At 41.4% G+C, this 20975-nt stretch overlaps 1 pseudogene; it reads right to left on the bottom strand.

Annotated features, from left to right (window-relative positions):
* Positions 1-1455: 1455 nt before the first annotated feature.
* Positions 1456-3161, bottom strand: LOC149514377 (18S ribosomal RNA; annotated as a pseudogene).
* Positions 3162-20975: the final 17814 nt, after the last annotated feature.

Here is a 20975-nt window from a genome sequence, read left to right as displayed (position 1 = left end):
GCCTCGAGGTCACAACATTATGGGATTATGGAGAAAGCTATGTAGTGCACAGATTGAGTAACTAAGATAGAGTCTTATGGTCCAAGATGGAAATAGCATAGTGGCACGTTGCCCACATACAAGCATTGGTGAATGTTATATGAATTTAGAAGCCACAATAATGGCATTGGCATAGTAGAAATATGAAGATATACCTAAACTCGAGACTAGGATACTAGTGCTTAGTGCATGGCTCAACATGTGCCGATGGTGTTTGAGGGAACTACCCATATAAAGGGTTAGCATGTGCTGATGGTGTTTAAAACATATGCGAAGACCAAAGGCCAACATGTCCTGATGGTGGTCAAGGCATATGCATGTGTCATGATCTACAAACTATTCTAGGCCTAAAAGTTCTCTCTGAGTCAAGAAGCAGTTCTAGTTCTAGCAAAAAAGGGTCAATTACTAGGGGAACCAGGTATTGAGGCCTACTAAAGGCCCTGGTCATGGGGAACTAGCCCAAAATAGTGGTACAGGTAGTGATCAAGACTTTGAAGGCTCAAGCATGGTGTTCAAGTTTGGTAGAATTGGGCCAAGCCTAGTTGTAGGTGCTGATGAGCGCTTATGTGAATTTATAGGCCATAAAAACAGCATTAGCATAGTAAAAATATGAAGATGTGCTTGAACCCACCTACTACTCCATCTTGGTATGCATTGTATGTGGCCAAGGCCTATGATAACCCACGTGGTGTGTGGCTTAGCATGTGCCAATGGTATTTAAGGGAATTACCTGTACAAAGGGTCATATATGCCGATAGTGGTCGAAACATGTGCCAAGACCAAAGCCCAACATGTCCTAATGGTGGTCGAGGCATGTGCTTATGTCATGGCTCGCAAGTTGGTCCAGGCCTAGAGGTTCTATATATGTCAAGGGGAAGTTCCAATTCTAGTGGGGAAGGGTCCAACTGCAAGGGCAACCAAGCCTTGAGTTCTATTAAAGGCCCATGTCCTAGGGCACTAGCCTAGAATAGTTATATGGGTAGTGATCAAGACTCTAAAGGCTCAGGCACTATGCTTAGGTTCAATGAAATTGAGCCATGCCCAGGTGCTGGCATTGGTGAGCACTGAGATGAAGTAAAAAGCCATAAAAATGATGGGCTAAAGAAAGAGTCCAAGCTAGTTCAAACTCTTTTATGATAAAGTCCATGTAAAATTAGAATTGTCTAATTGTAATCATTGGTAAGGTCTTGTATATGTTGGACTCTTTGTGAGCCCTAAGATAGAACTAGGTTAGCCTTTGATTTAAGAGGACTTTAGCTATAAATAGGAGATGCCTCCACCCTCATTGTACACATACCACAACTTAAATAATACAAGTTTACTCTTGGCTATCTTTTTTGTCTGTAGAATTGTTTAGTAGTAGCTTGAGGTGATTGGCCCTAGTGGTTCAAATGTCCATATACCAGTCTAGTTAAAGGTTGATCTGGGACACTGGATGAGTCCATTCTGAAGTCCTAGAGCCACAGGAGTCAAAGCATGAGTATTAGCTTATGACATAGGGACATAGTCAACACGAGCTAATGACTTGTGATTACTAGGAATTTTTCATTGAAGACTAACAATTGCAATGATCTATCCCCATCATGATGAAATTTCAAAGATTGCCCAAGCCTATTGGTTAAGGTTAGAGACTCATTGAATACATCAGTGTAGTGCATGTGTGGCCCAGAACATCAAAGGGCATCATAAACCTATTATTGCCTAAAACTTCCTTGGCCTAGATGGCCATAGTCCCTCTAAGAAGCTCGCTATGAAACATCACCTTTAGGTAGCTAGTTAGTAGGCTGAAGCCTTGTTCATTAAAGTAATTAACCAGATAAATCACTCCACCAACTAAGAATGGCCATGCACCACCACCCACAGAATTAAGAAATAAGTCACAATCTATCAATCCTTACTATGTCTAGACTTGGTAAGTTTCCCTGTGTTGAGTCAAATTAAGCCATAGGCTCTACTATTGTTGGTGCCTTTCCATCAATTTCTTTAACTTTCAGCCTTGCAACCATACAACCCTTGAAACCCAAAGACTTTGATTTCTCATAAGGTGCCAGTGGAGTTCTAAAAGTAACATCCGTCGATCCCTGGTTGGCATTATTTATGGTTGAGACTAGGATAGTATCTGATCATTTTCGAGCCCCCAACTTTTGTTCTTGATTAATGAAAACATCCTTGGTAAATGCATTCACAGTTGTTCATCTTTCATAAATCCAAGAATTGCACCTCGACTATGAAATATGAATGCCCCTGACTACCTTTGTTAGTTATTTCTCCAATCTCGAAGGCCAACACAATAGGACCAAAATCTTATGATGTGATCCCATGCTAATGTATACAAGTATAAGCCTGCTTTGAACACTCTAATTTCTTTGAATTAATAGTGCCAGAGGAACAACCTAGCCAATTAGGGCCAAGAGTGCATCATCGATAGTAGGGAGAGTAGATTGATGCTCACTATAAGATAAACTAGATAACCCAACCCTATTTGCAACTACAAGCTTTTCAACTGCAACAACTTAAATATATGCTATTTGAGTTGGAATTACTATGACTGCTGGCACCAGACTTGCCTTTAAATGGATCCTTATTATGGGATTTAAATCATACTCATTCCAATTATCAGTCTCATAGAGCCTGGTATTGTTATATATTGTCACTACCTCCCTATGTCAAGATTGGGTAATTTGCATGCTTATTGCCTTCCTTGGATGTGGTGGCCATTTTTTAGGCTCTCTTTCCAAAATCAAACCCTAATTCTCTATCACCCATCACCACCGTAGTAGGCCACTATCCTACTATTAAAAGTTGATAGGGCAAAAATTTGAATGATGTGTCATAGGCATAAAGACTATGCGATCTATCAAGTTATCTTGAATCATCAAAGCAACAGACATAGCCTGTATCGACCATTTATCTAATAAATGCCTCCCTTCTAGAAGTCAGGGTTCATTGCATGTATTAGCTCTAGAATTACTATGATTATCCAAGTAGTAGATACCATCAAACAAACTATAACTAATTTAATGAGCCATTCACAATTTCACAGTCTGAATTAGTTCATACTTTTATATGCATTGCTTAATCTTTGAGACAAGCACATGACTACTAGCAGGATCAACCAAGTAGCAATCCTTTAGGATGTTGGCAGCGTTAGGCCTTAATGCACTAATCGAGCAGTGAAGAGAGCCAACATAAAGCATAAGTGTTGTGCATGTTGAGCACATAAAATGAATAGCATCAGACGAACAAGGGTCAAGAGACCGTATCCATAAAACATTCTACATCTGAAAGCATGATCTAACACTAGTGCACCAATGTGGCCATAAAGGTTTAGGTGGCATGCTTGGGACATAGGGCATGATTGAGGGCTAACCTGTAGCCTTTAAAGACACAAAATGGATTAGGGATGGCTAGACATCAATTTCCATCGATTTAGGTATGCAACATAGGATCTTGATTATGCCCCCAAGGTATGATGACCACATGGGGGAGAATGAAGAGGATCATGGGTCGATAGTTCGATGCATTGAGCATGAAGCCTACCAACATGTACAACCATAGCATCACTCATATGCCTATTATGTATAAGTGGCAACATCAATGTGCACCAATCTACAACCCACCTAATCGATTACTCAAGGAGTGAGCAGAAGAAATGATGTATGAGGCCATGCTAAAATTGCTTGGCATGGGAAAAACATAAGCAAGGGCCATGAGATTACCCCTACCATCCAACAAGTAACAATGGCATAACACAACCAATGCTTGTTCTAGCTGGGACCACACATGCAAACTTTGCTATCACACCCTAGAGTGACAATACTTAATTAAAGGACTTGTTCCTAGAGTCTGGGGTAGCATTGGCTACATAAACAGACTTAGCCAAGCCAAGGCATTTTTGTCATTGATGAGAAGGGATCATGAGATTACAAAACACCTAAGAGAGTTGGCCAAACCAAACCCATGATCGTAGCTTCTGCTTGCACCACTCTAGGGAATTGTTACATGATTTAGGGACTTGGTTTGGTGTAGCATTAGCTACAGCCATTGGCATGAGCTTGGCACATTTGAGCCCCTTTTTTGCATGCACACCAATCGATCAAGGCTATGGGCTCTTACGGGTCATCAGAGCAACCAGTCATTAGACAACATAGGCAAAAGGCTTGTATGGCCTAGATTTTACTCTAGGGACATTGTCGTGGATGTATGCAAGATAGGCCCATCATGCACACCTACTCCTTTTGTGGGAAAGAAAGGGGGCCCAGACAACCACCTCCTAAAGAGCATGAGAAATTTTATAAATATGCTAACAGTAGACATTAAAGTCTCTATAATGGGGACCCTTTTTTCAAAATAGCATATCCTGTACCAAGGGTTTATGGGTGTCAATGGTGGTCAAGGCATATGCCTGCACCAAGGCCTAGCATGTGTTGATGGTGTTCGAAGCAACATCCCACACCAAGGGCCATGTTCTATTGATGTTTATCAAGGCATGTGCCTGCACTAGGTCCAAATTGTGTCGATGCTGATCGAAGCATGTGCCTTCACCAAAGATGAGCATGTGTCGATGATGGTTGAGGTAGGTACTTATATTAAAGGCCAGCTTGTGCCTATGGTGGTCAAGGCATGTGCCCACACCATGTGCCAGCATGTGCCAATGATGGTTGAAGCCTTGGCCAAAGTTTGATTTTGGGCCTTGGTGCAAATGTTGGGTGTCATGAACTAACCTTGTATAGGGCGATGATCGAGCATAGAATGTCGTGAGCCACCCTTGTATATGACCATCATCGGGTAGAGGTGCCACGGAGGATGGTAGATCTCATATGGTAGGAAGAAGTGTCCCTATTTCAAACTTTGTAATGGTTTTTGGTAGAATATCTATAAAATCTCTTAAGCTCTTTAGAGAGGTTGAGCAGTTAATGTATTGTTGGGCATCTCAGTGGTTAAAGTACTTGCTAGACCACCCATCTAGGGCTACCCCTCTGGTCCTTACAATGGTGGAAAGACTCGATGCTCTTTTTGTACTTGTTATACTATTCTTGATATTAATAAAAAACATTTTTTTCTTACGAGAATACCGAGGGTTGCCTTAGTGTGCTCCCATTATGCCCCAATAAATCATTGTGTATTCTTAAGATTAAATTGTGGCTTGTTGGTTGCGTATTCAAATATCAAACTATCTTTGGCTTACTTGTGTTGAAACATCCATCTAAGTGCCACATGGTTTATTGCTTCATTGAGAGAAAGATTAACTCATGGCACATGGTATTAGAGCCTGGTTGAGAAGTGCTAGAAATTGATAAAATGGCTACAGTGGTGGATTTAATGACTAACAGAGGATCGAAGAGCTCGAGGCCACTGTGACTACCCTAAAACCTCATGTGCTAACTCATGATTTGCCAAGAGAGATCGAGACATCCCAGCAGGAGTTGTCCGTTACTCTAGATAGCTTGGGTGAGTAGGCCAAAGATACCTTAAGTGTCCTTTAGAGAAAGTTTGGAGAGCTCAAGGTCCAAGTAAGTGTATTACAAATGGTTGTCGCCAAGCTGAATTCTAGCTCGATGGAGAAAGAGAAAAGGGCCAAGGTGTTAAGGCCTTGATGTTATGAGGGAGCAAAAGATGCCAAAGAGCTTGAGAACTTCTTATTTGACATAGAATAGTACTTTCAAGCTATGTACATAGAATCAAAAGAGGATAAGGTTGCAATGGCTTCAATGTATTTTATTGAGGATGCCAAGCTGTGGTGGTGTTCAAAATTTGTAAATGATGAATGACTGATTAAAACTTGGGCAGATCTTAAATGAGAGTTGAAAAACTAGTTCTTCTCTAAGAATGTGGTGTATACAGCCCAAAAGAAGCTTTAAGAATTAGTGTAAATAGGAATGGTGCAGGAGTTTGTGAGGAGCTTTTCTACCTTGATGTTGGACATTTTTGACATGTTTAAAAAAGAGAAGATGTTCTATTTCCTTAACAACCTCAAACCTTAGGCCAAGATGAAATTACAAAGATAAAAGGTGCAAGAAATAGCCATTGCCTTGCTTGTCATCGAGCGTCTTAATGACAATAACGATGGCCTCTCAAAATGAAAGAACCCTCTATCAAGTCGTAGTAACTCAACTTTGGGAATGGAGGAAAGATGGCTATGGTGGACAAACACTTTATTGGGGGATCAGATAGGAGGCCTTCTAGTTGAGACAATACCCAACCTAAGGCAAACAATGCATCAAATTTAATCAAAACAACTATTAGCTTGCTTCCTATGTCAGGGGTTACATCAGGTGGCCAAATGCGCACATATAGGTGCCCTTAATGCTTTAAGAGCCTTTTTTCAAGAGCCCTCTAAAATGCTTAAAACTATCAAAGAAGTGAAGGATGAGCCAACAAAGATGGGCTAATACAGTTTCTTAGTGCTTTTCGTACCCAACTAAACATGATAAAGAAAGAACACGGGAGAGGTTTGTTGTATATGGACCTAGTACTCAATGGTAAAACCATAAAGGCCATGGTAGATACGATTGTAACGAACACCTTCACCACACCAAATGAAGATAAAGGTGTGGTCTCAAGGTTAATAAGCATGACGAGTAAATGAAAGTAGTTAACTCACCAACCTTTGTAATCAATGAAAGCTCTAAGAATGTGATGACCAAGTTGGGGCCATGGGAAAGAAATGTAGACTTCATGGTCTCCCCCATGGATGACTTTGATGTTGTCTTAGGATTGCACTTCATAGTGCTATCTCAAGTGATCCCAGTCCCCACTAATAGTTGTTTATTGTTCTTAGGGGAATGCCCATGTGTTGTGCCTTCCACGATCCTCCCTAAAAGTGAAAAGAAAATTATTTTAGCATTACAATTCAAGAAATGGTTAAAGAGATGAGAGCCTTCCTATATGGCCATGCTAATTTACAAAGATGGGATTGAGCTATAATCGATACTCGTGGGGTGTAAAAAGTATTGGAAGAGTTTGAAAATGTGATGCCAAAGTAATTGCCTAAGGTCTTACCTCCTTGAAGATCAGTAGACCATGAGATTGAGCTTCTTCTAGGAGTGAAGCTGCCAACTAAAGGCCTATATCAATCACATGGCTCTGCGAAAGTTGGCTAAATTGAGAAAATAATTAGATGAGCTTTTACAAGCCAATTCGTTAAACCATCAAAAACATCATTTGGGGCACTTGATTATTTCAGGGAAAGCATGATGGGAGTTTGCAGTTATGTGTGGACTATAAAGCCTTAAACAAAGTCACTGTGAGAAATAAATATCCTATTCCTCTTATTGTGGATTTGTTTGATCAACTAAACAAGGCTAAGTACTTCTCCAAATTGGACTTAAGATTTGGCTATCATTAGGTTAGAAATGCTAAAAGAGATGAGCCAAAAACCACTTATGTAATGTAGTATGGTGTATTTAAAATTCTTGTTATACCTTTTGGATAGACTAATGCCCCTGCCAAATTTTATACCTTGATGAATTAGATGTTTCATGACTATCTTAACAAGTTTGTGGTCATCTATTTAGATGACATAGTGATCTATAGTTCTACCTTGGAAAAGCACCAAGAGCACCTACGTCTTGTGTTTCAAAGACTACAAGACCATTATTGAATAAGGCCACATTTGAATGGACATGGAAAAAGTTAGGGCTATCAAGGAGTGGGCAACACTAAAGAATGTCAATGAACTCTACTCATTTTTGGGATTGGCCAACTATTATAGGAGATTTGTGGAAGGGTACTCGTGTAGAATCACAGCCTTCATAGAGCTATTGAAAAATAAGCATAAATGGTGTTGGACAAGTGAATGTCAAGAGACTTTTGAGGGCTTAAAGAAAGCCATGATGAATGACCTTATCTTGTCTTTACCTAACATTAGGAAGCCTTTTGAAGTTCAAATAGATGTATCTGATTTCACTTTTAAGGGTGTGCTTTTACAAGAATGGCACCCATTAGCATTTGAAAGTTGAAAGTTGAGCAAAGCCAAAAGGAGATATTTGGCTCAAAAAAAAGAACTCCTAGCAATAATCCAATGTTTGAGAGCATGGTGGCATTATTTGTTGGGTTCACAATTTGTATTTAAGATGAACAATGTGACAGTTAGTCATTTTCTCACCCAGTTGAGGCTCATGGCTAAACAAGCTAGATGGCAAGAGTTTCTAGCCAAATTTGAATTTTGTTTTGAGCACATAACTGGAATAACCATTCAAGTGGTAGATGCATTGAGCAGATGGGTAGAGTTTGCTGCCCTTAGGAAAATCACCTTGATGGTAGCTAGTAAAGTCATGATAGATATCCGTAAACAAATTGAAAATAATTTGAAAAAAGACCCATAGGCTAGTGCCATCCTAAAGCCAGTAGAAGAAGGGAAATCCAAGTACTTTTGCCAAGAAAATGGGATCTTATTGACAAAGGGTTCTTGACTGTTTGTGCCAAAAGTAAGAGGTTTAAGATAGATGATAGTGAGGGAATGGCATGACACACCATGGGTGGGTCACCCAGGTTGGCAACATAATTTAGCTTTACTAAAACAAGGCTATTAATGACCTCACATGCAGCAAGATCTAATGGATTATATGAAGACTTGCCTCATTTGCCAATAAGATAAAGTTGAAAAGAAGAAACCGACAGGCATACTTAAACCACTACCTATGCCCACATGACCTTGGGAAAGTATTTCCATTGACTTCATAACAAGCCTTCCTAAGGTTGGTGATCTTTGGTGTATTTTGGTGCTGATTGACTATTTTTGGAAATATGCTACATTCATTCTTGCCTAAAAGTATTGCACCATGAAAGATACAACCTATCTAATATTTAAACATGTAATCAAGTATTAGGGCCTTCCTCAAACCATTGTCTGTGATAGGGATTCGAGATTCACTAGGTCATTTTAAGAAGGACTTTTCAAGATCTTAGGATCTTAATTCAACATCTCTTCAAGTTATCACTCGTAAATTAATGGTTATATCAAATGATTTAATGGGTTGTTGGAAGAGTACTTAAGACACTTTGTTTAAGCTAATCAAAAGAATGGGCCTTCATTGTTGGATGTAGCTTAGCTTTGTTTTTATTCCAACAAGTGTTCTTACATAAACAAGAGTCCGTTTGAAGTAGTCATTGAACAACTAACAAGATTACTGCATACATCCCTTGAGCCATATCTAGGGAAAAATCTATGAGCCTTTAACCTTAGCAAAGAATGGAGACAAAATTTAAAAATTGCATAAGCATACTTAGAGAAAGCATCGAAGTGCATGAAGAAGTGGGTAGATAAGGGCCAAAGAGCACAGTAATTCAAAGTTGGTGATCATATTCTTATCAAACTAGTGCTTAAACAAATTGGTTCCTAAGGAAGCAGGATGTAGGTTGGTGCATAAGTATGAGGGTCCAGTGAAGATCCTTTCCTAAGTGGGAAATGCCTCTTACAAAATCAACACATAAAAATGGATGAAGGTGCATCCAGTGTTCCATATGAGCAACTTAAAGCCCAATCATGTAGACCTTATAGATGCAAGTCATGATGAATTAACCAAGGCTGCCATTACCATGAAGTCACCAACAAAACATTGAGTTGAAAAGATTTTAGCTAACACAGTATCAGAAGTATCTCAAAGAATAGTTCATGAATATTTAGTGAAATGGGAGGGCTTAGAACTAGAAGAAACCAATTAGGAGAGAGCTCATTACCTCTGAGTATTCTAGTAGAAGAATGAAGAATTCCAAGCCAACAAGTCAATCGGGGTATTAACAGAATATGTGGTGGAGGATGTCATAAGCCAACCTTGTAAAGGGCCATGACTAAGCATAAGATGTTGTGAGAAACCTATGTATAGGGGCCATGACAAAGTAGAGGTGCCGAAAGGGAGGGTAGATCTCATGTGCTAGAAAAAAGGTCCCCATTTCAAACTTTGTAATGGTTCTTGGTAGCACAACTAGAAAATCTCTTAAGCTCTTTAGAGGGGATGACCAGTTGGTGTATTGTCAGGCTGCCCCTCAGCATTGATGATAGGGCAAAGACTCGATGTTTTTTTTGTACTTGTTGTATTATTCTTGATATTAGTAAAACATTTTTTTCTTATGAAAATGTTTAGGGTCACTTTGGAGTGCTCCCATTATACCCTGATATATCATTGTGTATTATTAAGATTAAATTGTGGCTTGTTGGTTTCCTATTTAGATATAAAACTATCATTGGCTGACGTTTGTGGAAACATCCATCCAAGTGTTGTATGGCCTATTATTTTATTAAGAGAAAGCTTAGCCCATGACACTAGGCTCAAGCATGTGCTTATGTGCATTTTTTTGCCTAGAACACCATTGCCAAAGCGTTGCCAAAGAATTAGATTAACAGCATTGAGGGTCTTTGCGATTGAGGGAGGCGGACCAAGGGGTGTACACACATGATGTGTGATGGGTGCTAGTCCTTGGCCCTTATATTAGCCTCTTATCCCCCAATGAACCTTGACAACTCACACCCCTTTAAAGAACGTAAGAGCTTTTACAAGTTTGCAGCTAGTAGCCATTCAAGTGTTTTAAATGGGGATGCTTTTTTCAAATGGCTACAAAATCTTCTATAGTTCAATTTTTTAGATAATTTTTTTGTGGATACCAATAAAAATACAAGGATCACGTATGCCAAATTTGGGGCCAAAACTCCAACTAAAAAATTTTAAAAAATCCTAAATTGTAAAAATTTTTAAAATTGTGAAAAATAAAAAATGAGTCATCTTGCCATAAAACTTCATATAAAGGCTTAAGAGACCATTATATGAATTGACAAGACATAAAAATGGCATTGGCATGGTAAAAATATAAAGATGTGCCTAAACTCTCCTATTGCTGATCGTTGTACGTGGTCCAGGCCCAGGATACCTGTGCATGGTGTATTACCCAGCATATGCTGATGGTGTTTAAAGGAAACACCCACTAAAATGTGTCGATGGTGGTCAAAGCATATGCTAAGACCAAAGGCCAACATGTTATAATAGTAGTCGAGGCATGTGCATATGTTACAGGTTCTATCCTTACCTCAAAATCCATGCAGCCTTAGGCTTGGAATCACCTCCTTCTAGCTTAAGTTAGCCTAAAACACAAGCGTGCGAGCACTAGAACAATGGGAAGGACAAAATGTGCAAGTTTGAGAGAAACAAAAGAATAAGAGAATTGCTAGAATATGCTTTTTATTTTACTAAAATAGAAGTGTGTATGATGATGTATAAAGGACGGTGAGGCCACCCTCTATTTATAGTTAAGACCTCCTACTACACTTATGGCTAAATCCCTAGATCAAGGAATTACAATCAATCAAGGATTACATAGATTACATTCAATTAGGATTCTACTTCCTGACTTTTAAGGTCAACTAGATCCACCAAAAGGCTTCTGCTAATCCTGTGCGCTTTTAAAAGATCTCCTTGCTTACTTCCGCTCTTGGGCCTTCCCCGATGTGGTATGGGCATCTTGTGGGCCTTAGCCTGGCTTTGTAGGCTGGCCTGCATTTTGTGTGGGCGGTCTGGACTCCTCTCCAAGGCCTAGTGTGCAAACCCCCGCCAATACTCTTGGTGCATGTGTTGATGAGCCTAGCACGCCCGCCCAAGGCGTGACATTTTCCCCTACTTGATTATGCAATGCCCCTATTGCATCCTCTGTATGGTACTGGCTAATCTAGTCTCAAAACTACCATAAGTCTTTTACTGGTTCTTAGCTTGCCTCATTGTTTAGAAGTTCCTTCTAGCACACTAAGTACTCCTGTCTTGGTTGGTAGTTCTTCTACCTCACTTTCCAGTCAGATATGATGCTGTAGACCTGTTTCGTATATGAGGCCCTAGCTCCCAATGGCGTACGCTTGGACTTTGCCCGTCTTGGATCTCCCTCATCCTCATGGAATAGCTTAAGCATGCTAACATGGAACATTGTGTGTACCCTTAGCTTGGTGGCATATCCAGCTTGTAAGCAACCTTGCTTACCCTCTTGACTACTCAAAAAGGTCCCTTATACCTCTAGACTAGGCCTTTGTGCAACCCCCCATGGCACACAATGGGATGTAGCTTCACCAACACTAAGTCTCCTACTTGGAACTACACATCCTGCCTATTTTGATCTACCCACTTCTTCGACCTCTTTGTCGCCTTATGGAGACAGACTCTGGCCAAGTCAGCTTGCTCCTGCCAAGCATTGGCAAACTTGTATGCTGCTGGATTTAGCCCTGTATAACCTTCAGCAATCGAACTAGATGTTAGTGGTTGCTGACCTATTACCACCTCAAACAAACTCTAGTTTATTGCCTCACTCATTTGCAAGTTGTAAGAAAACTAGGTGACATCTAATAGCCTTGGCCAGTCCCTTTGCATTGCACTCACATAGTGCCTGAAATAGACCTTTAATAGCCTATTCACATGCTCAATCTGCCTGTCGATCTGCAGATGCTTGCTAGTGGAAAATTTTAACTCTAACCCTAATAGCTTGAACAACTCAGTCCAAAACGTGCCTGTGAAATGGCCATCTCGATCATTAATAATGGTCCTCGACACTTCCTAATACTTCACCATGTTCTTCAGGAACAATCGAGCTACCTCATCGGTTGGGCACTCCTTAGTTGCTAGAATGAAGATCCCACACTTGGAAAACTTGTCCACCATTACCATGATGCTTCCAAACCCCTCTACCTTGGGTAGACTAACTATAAAGTCCAAAGTGACACTCTCTCAGGGTCGCTCTAGCACTGGCAATGGCTCCAAGAGACCACCTGGTTTCTTGAGCTCTACCTTGTCCTGTTGGCACACAAGATAATTCTTCACATAGGCTTCCACATCTTTCCTCATGTGCAGCAAGAATTACTGATCCTTTAGTAAAGCTAATGTGTGGCTCACCCTTATATGTCCAACCCACCTTGAATCATGGCACTCATGCATGACTTCACTGTGGAGCGTCCTATGCTGCAACACAAAAAGCCTACTGCCCTTGGTGTACAACAACCCATCTTACAACCAAAATCTCCTGCTTTTACCTTATTGGGCGTACTCCATAAGAGCCTTAGCTGTAGGATTGTGCGCAAGTCCTTCCTTAATGTGCGACACCAAATACCCTTCTGGTTGGCTAATGATAGCAAGGTTAGCCTTTTTGCTCAGGATGTCTGCCACTATGTTCGCCTACCCTAGCTTATACTCTATCTTGAAATCAAATTCTATAAGAAAAGCCTACCATCTCACCTACTTGGGGGATAGCTTCTTCTGCGACTGAAAGTAGCTGGTTGCTACATTGTCCATCCTGACCATGAACCTCGACCCCAATAGGTAATGGCACCAAGTGCATAAGTAATGCACAACTACAGTCATCTCATTTTCCTAGACCGTGTACTTACGCTCAGTCTCATTGAGCTTCATACTCTAGAACATGACTAGCTGTCCCTCTTGCATCAACACACCCCTTATTACATAGTCTGATGCATCCGTATGCACTTCATACTGCTTGGAATGGTCTAGCAAGGCCAAGACTGGCTCCTTGGTCATAGCTTTCTTCAACCAATCAAAGGCTTTATGGCACCCTGCACTCCACTCCTATGCTCTCCCTTTCTTGAGCAAGTCAATTAATGGCATGGCTATGGCTAAGTGGCCTTTGATGAAGCACCTATAGTAGTCCTTAACTCAGTGACCTTGGCTAGTGTTCCCACTCCAAGATGGCACACACCTTGCCTTCATCCATGTTAATCCTATCACTTCCCACTAAGTTGCCTAAGAATGTGATAACCTGCTAGGCAAATGAGCACTTCTCCCTTTTGACATACAGCTTGTGTGCCTGCAACACCTCGAACACCTACCTTAAGTGGTCTACATGTCTCCTAATGTCTGGTTGTAGATTACAATGTCATCAAGATAAACCAAATAAACTAATCAAGAACGACTGAAGTACCTTGTGCATAAGGGTGCAAAATTTTGCTGGGGCATTCGTGAGTCCAAATGGTATAAGCAAGAACTCATATGAACCATACCGAGTGACACAAGTAGTCTTAGGTTCATCTCCCTTTATGATCCTGACTTGGTAGTAGCCTGACCTCAAATCCATCTTCTGAACCATCTTACACTCCTAAGTTGATCGAACAAGTCTGTAATGAGTGGGATAGGATACTTGTTCTTGATGGTCAGCTTGTTCAAAGCCTGGTAGTCTATACACAACTGCAATGACCCATCATGCTTGTGCTAAAATAGAATTAGTGCATTATATGGCACCTTAGATGGCTTGATGAAGCTAGCATCAACTAACTTCTTGAACTATTTCCTTAACTCCTCTAACTCAAGTAGGGACATTCGGTAAAAGGCTCTAGTTAGTGGTTTGGCCTTACACACCAGCTCGATCTTGTGGTCTACCTCCCTTTTAGGTGGTAGCTTGCTAGGTAATTTTACGAGCATCACATCTCTAAAGAACTCCAGCACCTTTAGTACCTCCAAGGAGGTGTTGGACTCCTTCTCCCTCAGCTCTTTATACTTCAAGGCTACCAAAAGGTGTCTTTATCCTTATTCACTGCCCTAGCAAATTGAATGGCTAACACCACTCTAGACCCAATTTTGGACCCTCACTTCAATGGTACAAGGCATTGGCACCAAGCATCCAAGATGCAAATAAAATTGGCGAAAGGCACAAGAAGGGCATTAATCCAAACAAGGAAATCCAACCAAATCACAAACTCATAATCATCTAAGGGTATTACCTCAATGGTTTTCTTGCCCTTACAGTCTCTCAACTATAACTTCACTCCTTACGCTACTCTAATGGCTAGCACTTTCTTATAGTTCACTATTTTAATGGTACCAATCCCCTTATGCACCTTTACTCTGAGCTTTTAGGCTCTATCACCATAAATAAATAAGTGTGAGGCACTTGTGTCCACTAATGCACTCACCTTCTAGCTCGTAACCATCAGATCGTAAACATCAAGCCCTTTGGCTTATGGCTCCCTTTACTTTAGACAGCATCAAGCACCAATGACCCAAGTTTTGCTGTCTCTAACTTTGGCTTCTCATCAAACTCTTTGTCTACAGCAGCCAGTTTACCCTTTTGTGGGTAGTTGCACACTATATGGCTCCCTCTACAAAGGTAGCATATGAGCGGCTCTTGGTCTTTTTTTGCCTCCCACTTGCCTATTTGTGGTTTTCTTTCGCCATCTTTGTTCGAACGATCTCGGTCCCCATCTTTGGATTACCGGTCATGGTACCTACCTTTGGACTACTTCTCCCGATCCCTCTTATCCTTGCCATTTCCCTTGGGCTTGGAAGACTTGAACTTGTTCAGTGGTTTGAACACCATTAGGGACTCAGTAGTAGTCATAGTTTTAGCTAAGTCATGAACTCCCTTCCGTTGTAGTTCATTAGCCCATCCATGAAAGTAAACAGACCCTCTGTCTCACTTAGATCCAAGATCTGTGGCATCAATGCAAAAAACTTTTAGACATAGTCCCTTATCTCCTCTTGTTGGGTCAGCCTACGTAGCTTTGCTCATGCCTCATCATTGGCATATTCTGAGTAGAACTGCTCTCTAAACTCTTTTTGAAACTCTACCTAGGTTCTAATCATGATGGCCCTGTACCTTACATCATCACACCTGTGTCTCCACTACAACAAGGCAACATCAGTAAGATACATTAATGTAGCGCTTACCTTGGTAGCCTCATCTTGCACGCCTGTGGCTCGAAAGTACTACTCTATGCCCCATAAGTAGTTGTCTACTTTTTTGGCCACCCTGGTCCCCTTGAACTCTTTAGGCTTGGGGATTTCCACACAGGTCCTAGATGCTCCAGTAAACATGCCATTCCCTTTGGCAGTCTTACATTTAGTGAGCTCACTCTAAAGCTCCTTAATCTCCTTGCTCATAACATCTATGCGATCGTGCATGGTCTCCACCTAAGCCTCCAAGGCCATGTTTCTTTGGGTGATCACATCTAGGCCTTGATTGAAGGCAACTTGTAACTCCCCTGCAGCTCCTCCTTCATAGAGTCTAGCACTTCAATGTGAGTTTCCACATCAACAAGGTTCTCTTTCATGTCGCCTATGGTCACCTCTACCTTGGACAGCCTCCCCTTCATGGTAGACCAATTATCTCTCGAACTGGCCTTCTTGACCCTTCGGTGGCCTTACTCCTAGGCCTCTAGTTGTTGGCTAGCCATATCGCTTTGGGATGCCATCTCCTTAACTGAGATTCAACTTGCACACATACAAACAAGTAAAACTAAAAACTAATCTGATACCAACTGTCATAGGCTCTAACCTTAGACTCAGAATCTATGTAGCTTTAGGCTTGAAATCACCTACTTTTAGCCTAAGTTAGCTTAAGACACAAGCATGCGGGCACTAGAATAATAGGAAGGATAGAATGCGCAAGTTTGAGAGAAATAGAAGAACAAGAGAATTACTGGAATATGCTTTGTATTTTACTTAAATAGAAATGTGTATGATGATGTACAAAGGAGGGTGAGGCAATTTATAGTTGAGACCCCCGCTACATTTATGGCTAAATCCCTAGAATTAAGGAATTACAACCGATCAAGGATTACACAGATTACATTCAATTAAGATTCTACTTCCTAAATTTTAAGGTCAATCAGATTCACCAGAAGGCTGCTACTGATCCTGTGCACTTCTAGAAGATCTCCTTATGCACTTCCCCTCTTGAGCCTTCCTTGATGTGGTGCGGGCATCTTACGGGCCTTGGCCTAGCTATGCGGGCTGACCTACATGCTGTGTGGGCGGTCTAGACTATTCTCCAAGGCCTAGTGTGCAAACCTTTGCCAATGCTCCTGGTGCACGAGCCTCAACCTTGAGTGCACATGCTGGTATGCCTGATGTGCCTAGTGTACCCGACCAAGGTGTGCCACATATGTTATGATATATAAGATAGTTTAGGCCTAGTGGTTCTCTTCAAGTCAAGGAGTAGTTCCAGTTCTAGTGGGATAGGGCCTCATAGCCAGGGGGACTAGGCCTTGAGGCATACTAGAGGTCTAGGTCATGTGGAACAAGCTTAGAACAGTGGTAAGGGTAGTGATCAAGACTCTAGAGGTGCAAACTTACTATTCAAGTTTGACAGAATTAAATGAGGCCCAAGTACGAGTGTTGGTGAGTGTTATATGAATTTATAAGCAATAAAAATGGCATTCGCACAATAGAAATATGAAGATGTGCCTGAACCCACCTATTGCCAGATTATGGTGTGTATGGTGCGTGGCCCAAGCCTAAGATGCTCGGGCTTATTGCTCGACATAGCATGTACCGATGGTGCTCGAGGGAACTATTCACACAAGGGGCCAACATGTGCTTAAAACAAAGGCTAACATGTCTCGATGGTAGTCAAGTCATGTGTATGTGTCACACCTTAAACAGGCACAACAAGCGCATATGCCCGAGCACTAGGGGTTAAGGTCTGAGCATTAGGGACATTGGTGGCAGTTTGCACACTACGCCTTAGAAAAGAGTCTAGACCGCCTACACAACATCCAGGACTACCTAAATAGTAAGGGCCAGGCCTATAAGATGCCCATACCACACCTAAGAGGGCCCAAGGGAGGAAGTAAAATCTAGGATCTTTTAGAGGCAACCAGGATCGACAGGAGCCTTCAGCAAGATCTAGTTGACCCTAAAAATTAGGAAGAGCCTTTTGTATTAATGTGTAATTGTGTAATCCCTAATTTTTAGGAGATATTGCAATCCCTTGATTTTAAGAACTAGCCATAGGTAAAACTGAGAGCCTCAACTATAAATAGAGGGTCACCTAACCCTCCTTTGTACATCATCAGATACTTTGCTTTGGTAATATATAGTGCATATTCTAGTAATTCTCTTGTTCTCTCAAACTTGTGCATTCTATCCTTTTAGTTGTTCTAGTGCCCACACACTTGTGTTTTAGGCTGACTTAGGGTAGAATGAGGTGATTCCAAGCCTAAGGCCACACGAATTCTGAGTCTTAGGTCAGAGCCTATGATAGTTGGTAACAGAGCAAGTTCGGTTTAGGTTTTGCTTGTGTTTGTGTGTAGGTCAGATCATAGTGTAGGGATGGCATCCTAAAGCGATGTTGCTAGCCAACAACCAAAGGCCCAAGAGCAATGCTGTGGAAGGGGCAAGAAGGCCAGTTTGAGAGATATCTCATCTCCCATGGATGGTAGGCTATCCAAGAAGAAGGTGATCATGGTTAATGTAAAAGAGATGCTTGATGATGTGAAAACTCACATTGAGGTGCTAGACTTCATAGAAGAGGAGCTCAAAGGTGAGTTGCAAGCTGCTCTCAATGAAGGCTTCAATAAGGTCACCTAGAGGAATGAAGTCTTGGAAGCTCAGTAGGAGACCATGTGCAATGGGATGGAGGCCATGCGTAGAGAGATGGAGGAGCTCAAAGGTGAGCTTGCTACTTGTAAGACTACCATTAAGAATGTCATGTTCGCTGGAATGTTTAAGACTCATGTGGAGATTTCCAAACCCAAGAAGTTCAAGGGGATTAGGAGGGCCAAGGAAGTAGACAACTACCTATGAGGCACAGAGCAATACTTTTAGGCCACGGGCATGCTAGATGATGCTACCAAGGTAAGCAGTACTTCAATGTATCTTACTGATGTTGACTTATTATGGTGGAGGCACAGGTGAGATGATGTAAGGTGCAGAGGCACCATGATTGGAACCTGGGTAGAGTTTCAAAAAGAGTTTAGAGAGTAATTCTACTCAGAGTATGCCAGTGAAGGGGTATAGGCAAAGTTGTGCAGGCTTAGCCAACAAGGGGACGTACGAGAGTATGCCTAGAAAATCTTTAAACTAATGCTTCAAATCTTGGATCTGAGTAAGAAAAAAGCTCTATTTGCTTTCATGGATGGGCTAAAATTATGGGTGAAGCATGAGCTACAATGGAAGGGAGTTCATGAATTGGCTAAAACTATGGCTACTGTTAAGTCCTTGATATAGTTCAAACCATAGAACAAGTTTAAGTCTTCCAAGCCCATGAGTAAAGGTAAGGATAAAAAGGACTAGGAGAAACAGTCTAAGGAAAGAGACCGTGATTGATAGTCGAAAGATGAGGACTAATACTATTCAGACAAAGATGGCAAGAGGAAGCCACCAGCAGGAAAGTGGAAGGCAAAAGGAGATTGTAGCCAATCTCATGCTACCTGTAAGGAGGAGACCACATAGCATGGAATTGCCCACAAAAGGACAAGCTGGCTACTATAGACAAGGAGTTGGATGAGTAGCTAGAGGTTGGGATAGTAAAGCTTAGGTCATTAGGGCTCAATGTTGTCTAGAGTAAAGGGAACCACAAGCCAAAGGGCTTGATGTTTACAGATTTGATGGTTATGGGTAAGAAAGTGAGCACACTAGTGGACACAAGTGCCTCACATTTCTTTATTTCAGGTGATGGAGCCCAGAAACTTAGATTGGAGGTGCATAAAAGGATGGTACCATCAAGACAGTGAACTCCAAGGAGGTTCCAGCCATAGGAGTAGCATAGGGAATGGAGTTATAGCTTGGAGATTGGAAGGGCAGGGAAACCATTGAGGTAATACCCTTGGATGATTATGAGTTTTTGATTGGGTTAGATTTCCTTGTTCGAATTAATGCCCTTTTTATGCCTTTTACTAATTGTATATGCATTCTAGATACACGATGCCAATGCCTTGTACCATTAAGGTATGGATACGAGATTAGGTCAATGGTGCTATCAACCATTCAATTTGCCAAGTAGATGAGCAAGGATAAAGACAGCTTCTTAGCAGCCCTAAAGTATGAAGAACCGAGGGAGAAAGAGATTGACACCCCCTTAGAGCTGCTAAAAGTGCTGGAGACCTTTAGTGATGTGATGCTTGCAAAGTTGCCTAGCAAGCTACGACCCAAGAGAGAGGTGGACCATAAGATCAAGCTAGTACCCGAGGCCAAGCCACCAGCTAGAGCCCCTTATCGAATGTCCCCACTAAAGTTAGAGGAGTTGATTGATGCTAATTTCATTACGCCATCTAAGGCACCATATGGTGCCTCATTTTTGTTCCAATGTAAGTATGATGGGTCCTTGTGGTTGTGTATTGACTATCAGGCTTTGAATAAACTGATCATTAAGAACAAGTATCCTATTCTACTCATTGCAAACTTGTTCGACCAACTAGGAGGTGCAAGGTGGTTCACTAAGTTGGATTTTAGGTCAGGTTATTACCAGGTTAGGATCATAGAGGGAAATGAGCCCAAGATAACATGTGTCACCCAATATGGGTCATATGAGTTCTAGGTCATGCCATTCAGACTCACCAATGCCCTAATAACATTTTGTACACTAATGAATAAGGCACTTCAGTCATTCATTGATCATTTTGTTATGGTTTATCTTGATAATATTGTGATCTATAGCTAGACATTAGGAAAGTATGTAGATCATTTGAGATAAGTGTTTGAGGAGTTTTGGGTGCACAAATTATATGTCAATAAGGAGTAGTGCTTATTTGCCTAGCAGGAGATCCCATTTTTAAGCCATATAATGAGAGGTGGCAAGATATGCATTGATGAAGGCAAGGTGCGCACCATCCTAGAGTGGGAACCACTAGCAAATGTCACTGAGTTGAGGTCATTCCCTGGGTTGGTTAACTACTTTAGGCACTTTATCAAAGGCCACTCAGCCATAGCCATGCCACTGACTGATTGCTTAAAAAAAGGAAAGCATGGGATTAGATGGCAAAGTGTTAGAAAGTCTTTGATTGGTTGACGCAAGCTATGATTGAAGAGCCAGTCTTAGCCTTGCTAGAACATGCCAAGCCATATGAGGTGCATACGAATGCATCAGACTATGCAATAGGGGGCATATTGATGTAAGAGGGTCATTTGATTACATTCGAGAGTAAGAAGCTCAATGAGACTGAGTTCAGGTACATGGTCCAGGAGAAAGAGATAGTAATGGTGCACTGCTTGCGCACTTAGTGCCACTACCTATTGGGG

The sequence above is a fragment of the Durio zibethinus genome, chromosome 16 (genome assembly GCF_047325235.1).
Source record: "Durio zibethinus cultivar Kanyao isolate XHJ-2024 chromosome 16, ASM4732523v1, whole genome shotgun sequence".
NCBI classification, from domain to species: domain Eukaryota; kingdom Viridiplantae; phylum Streptophyta; class Magnoliopsida; order Malvales; family Malvaceae; genus Durio; species Durio zibethinus.
Note: the sequence above shows the minus strand (reverse complement) of the source record. Positions and strands in the feature narration are given on the sequence as shown.